Genomic DNA, 4492 nt, shown 5'->3' on the forward strand with positions numbered 1-4492 from the left:
GCTTTTATGGTGTTTTCTGCACTTTCAGATCAAGATCACAACTCTAAATTGAGCATGAAGCTTCTGTTCGAATGAAAATCAAAGCACCTGGATGCCAACTGTTTAGTTAACAGCTGTTTGGCTCCTGCCATCGTCCCAGACACACATCCACTTAAAGGGCTGCCCCTTTCCGAGCGTCGGCTTCCAGGAAACTCTAATAAAAGCTGGCTGAGTGCTCGTCTTGACCACGAAGGCCAAAGAAAAACAAGAGGATTCACATCCAGTGTCTAGATTAGAATATCTAAGTGATCTGCCCTCCTAACTCCACTAAAAGTAACTTTCATCATCTGGATCAGATGTTGTTTATAAAACCACTGATAACAAGTTGATAAGAGCAGCAGTTACGTAACTGACAGCGATCCGGTGTGTGTCTGCAGCACAGGAAGAACCGAAACCTGCTCTTTCTGGGTGCATTTCTGCTTTCAAGCTGATTCCCTCCAGAGCTGACGACTGAACCGTGGCCGGGAGGACCAAGAGGACTCCATTCAGAAGTTTCCTTCTCAGATTTGACTGTTCTTCACACTGGGAGCTGTTTATTTATCAGACGACGCAGCTAAACTATGAACTTAGTTTAACGATCAAAGAAAATAAAGCTTTGAGTTTGTCAGAAGGACCTGTGTTTATGTGGGAAATTAATGAATACACGTTCATTTTCAGAGACTGTTGCTGTTTGTTGTCCCTTTGTAGCCGATTTGTAAAATTTGTTCTTTGTAAATATTATAATTGCTTCTTGAATGGACTCAGTTCAGATAAATAGTTCACCTTCTGATGAGCCAACAGCTTGTTTAAGTGATGCTGAGACCACAGAGTGTTGCAGACACCTGATCTCCTGGCTTGTGCAGTGACGCAACAACTCTTTCAGACCTAAGGGATGTCTACATGAGATCACCTGAGGCAGACAGAGAGCAGAACATCTGGTGCATCTAGGATTTAGGTCCAGCAGGAGTTTAGCAGCTGGTTGTAGTTCACGTGGACTTCACACCAAAGCAGAATTTTCCATCGATAAACAGGAAGTGCTACCGTTTGCTGCTGTTGTTGACATTTACATTTATGAATAACCATTAAAGTAAACAACCCTAGGGCAAAGGTTTAGAATAAAACAGCACTCGGGCCAGCCGTTAGCTCACCAGTCAGTAAACTCTACTTCTCCAAACAGAGGCTGTTCAGGAGACTTTTACACAGAAACTCCAAAACGAGCCGTTCACACTGAGTAACGTGTGAAACATTCTTGTTTTTCTATGACGGTAATAAACTAAAGTGGATGGAGACATTTTTATATTAAACACACTGAGGATTAACGAGTCTTAATAAATCTGACGTAACGACTTTCTCATTAAGTCATCAGATACTTTGAGATTATTTTTAATAACGTCTGCCAAAGATCTGAGTTCTGATCGGTACGCAGACTGAGGAAAAAATAGCTTCTCACTTTAATCTTTGTTGTGACTCGGTCGAATAATAACTCATCCAGTCAAGTAACGGATGAAAGATAAAGACTTGAGCGGTCTGGAGCGTAAGAACTAAAATAACAACCCGGCTGGAGCCATCAAGGTCTAATGAGATTTTGGGATCAGCAGGAATTATTTTTAATTTAAACCAAGCAGACGGAAGTTACACCAAATATTTTATAAAATCTTCACTAGATTGGAAGAAAAGTGGGTTTTTTTTCATCAACGTTACAACACAGTATAAATATATCAGGGAGATTAAGAAAAAATTTATAAAGTGGTTCTCTCGCATTTGTCAAGAAAACCTCCACCAATAACACGACTCGGCGTCCCTCCAGGGTGTGTGCTAAAGCCTGGTTTATGCTTCTCCGTCAGCTCCGCAAGGGACAGACACGCACGGATTGACGGAAGCGTTTTGCTCTCATACTTCTCCGTCTCCTGGTGAGTGTTGCAAAGCAATTCCCCGGCAGGACAGCAGAGGGCGTAGCGCTGTTCTGTGGTATCCTGTCATGTATCGGTCCAAGATAGTGTGTTTATATTGTGTTTTTGGTGTATGTAAGAGACTTTAAACACGGACATATTTGTCTCTCATCCTCCTCCACCTCTTCATGCGCTCCCCACCTCTAAACCCACGTTTCCTGTCATTTCCGTCCACAAATAAAACGCTTGCTGCGCATCTTTTCACTCCTCCAGTCACGGGAGAATTAAATGTTCATATTTTTAGAGTTTTTCGCGAGGTATTCTTCAAGCTTCTCCGTGTCTGCCGCTAGTTATCCTCGGCTCTCTTTGCAATGGCGGCGCTGTAAACAACAGCGGCGTCCTGACCAATCACAAGCTTGCGTAATCCGTCTCATTCGACGGATGTTTAAAACAGTGGGCTCGACTCCATACGTACTTGCGTGCCTGCCGGAGCCCTACGCAAGGACGGATAATGGCGTTGCGTGTCTCCGCACTGACGCAGATGGAGAAGCATAAATCAGGCTCTAGTCCTTTGTTCTGCTGACACACGAGCTAAATTCAGCTCAACAAAGCTAACGAGCTGGATTCTAGATGTCATTTTCTTCTTCTTGGCATGCTGAATGTCACCTCTCTGGTGGGGAAGGAGCCTGAGTTGTTGTGCAAGGTTGAGAGGTTCCAGCTATATATATATGTCTTCATCATGGATTTTCCATTATGAACAGCCTGTTCAGACATAAAGGTGTCCATATGTGCTCTGATCTGCAGCTGCGTTTCTTGGACACTCGAGTGATGAAAGAGGCGGAACTGTCAACTGACCACTACCTGGTGGTGAGTTGGCTCCGATGCCAGTCAGACCTGGCAGGCCTAAACGTATTGTGAGGATCTGCTGGGAACACCTGGCAGAGTCTCTTGTCAGATGGAGCTTCAATTCCCAGCTCTGACAGAACTTTCAAAATTTTCCAGGGGAGGCGGGAGACATTGAGTCCGACTAGGCTCTGTTCCGAGCCTCCATTGTTGAGGCGGCCAACCGGAGCTGTGACTGCAGGGTCATCAATGCCTGTCGTGGTGACCACCCCCGAACCTGCTGGTGGACACTGGCGGTCAAGCAGAATGCAGCTTAAAATATTTTTTTTAGATCCAAAGAAGTTATCTATGGTTGGTTAGTTGCTTAGTAGTTGCAGCTTCGGTGGCTAGCGGGTAGTAACTCGCATATATTTTTAATTTAATAAACATATACACGATTTAAAAAAGTAAAAGGCTCGTTATAGATTTATATTGAAACTAATACGTATAAAATATAACATTCAGCTTCCTTTGGATGTTTTCAGAGCACAATGGCGATGCTGTTGACGAAAGCGGCATCCTGACCAATCACAAGCTTGCATTGTCCGTCGAATCCGCCCATCCTTGCGAGCCTGCTGGAGAGCCCTCACAAATACGGAGAATGGTGTTGCGTGTCTCTGTATCAACAAAGACACAGAAGCGTAAACTAGGACTTACACATGGATGTACACGTAGATGGCAAGTGTTATCAGCGTAGCTTTAGAAGAATTAAAAGGGAGATTTGCCTGAAAAACGTCATGCCGGACTGTGCAGGCGAGCTAACTGGCACAGTGTTTCCTGTGAAAGTTCATAGCGTACCTTTGTTAGGTAGTTCTTGCACGGTGCATCATTTTCATCCAGCTTTGCTGAATCCACACAAAAAAATTCAAAATGAGCCCAAACGTTAGGAATTGATGGTGAATTTTTTTATGTCTCTCACCTGGTCAGGGAACGCCCAGATTCCCCCAGAGGAGCTGGCCCAAGTGGATGGGGAGAGGGAAGTCGGGGCCTCTCGACTCCGAATAAGTGGAAGAGAATGGATGGATGGTTTTTCTTTTTCTCGAATGACTTCTTGATATGACTACTGTGGTGCTCATGACAGGAAAACACTTAACTGGTGAAAGTGGCAGATAAAATGATCAAGGCCTCTCTTTGTCTATGTGACACAAAAATCCCTTCATGTGGTAAAAGATCGGTTTCATCCATCCTTCTGAGGAAGGTAAAGTCATTGTATGGAAAATTACCAGAACTGGGTTGTATCCTATGGATAAGAGAAAGGTTTTATTTTTTTATACTTTTTATACATGTGAAATTTAAATTATTTACTTTATTAACAATTTTTACAATTTGTGATTAGTCTAATTTTTTTTTGGGGGGGGATGAAAACTAATGTTTCAGAAAACACAAAGAAATTCAGAAAAAAATAAAGCATCTAGAAAGCTCTTGTTAAAAATGAAATAAACACCAAAGCGGTTTAAAAACAACTGACGTCTGTGCTTTTCCTTCCCCAGGATCTGCTGGTTTACTAAAACCTGAAGGTGAACACCCACTTGGACCTGAAGACACGCCCTTCCTGAGCCGGGGACCTTCAGCGCCCGTGCTGAACACATTCCAGTCTGATTGGCTTAGCGGTTGGCCTCCAGCCCAAAGGGCGTCTGTATAAAACTCCCAAGTGCTGAAAGCCAGAGTCAGACAGTGACAGGAACTCAGAAGACTAGCAGGGA

The 4492-nt window shown here is 43.6% G+C and overlaps 1 protein-coding gene across 1 annotated transcript in view; it reads left to right on the top strand.

Moving 5' to 3' along the window:
* Positions 1-4419: 4419 nt before the first annotated feature.
* Positions 4420-4492, top strand: part of rgs5a (regulator of G protein signaling 5a) — a 10704-nt gene continuing 10631 nt past the window's right edge. The window contains exon 1 of the mRNA XM_015971159.3: positions 4420-4492. This exon is cut by the window's right edge and continues 88 nt beyond it. The gene's annotated coding sequence lies outside the window, so the exon portion shown is untranslated.

This window comes from Nothobranchius furzeri, chromosome 8 (genome assembly GCF_043380555.1).
Source record: "Nothobranchius furzeri strain GRZ-AD chromosome 8, NfurGRZ-RIMD1, whole genome shotgun sequence".
Taxonomy (NCBI): Eukaryota; Metazoa; Chordata; class Actinopteri; order Cyprinodontiformes; family Nothobranchiidae; genus Nothobranchius; species Nothobranchius furzeri.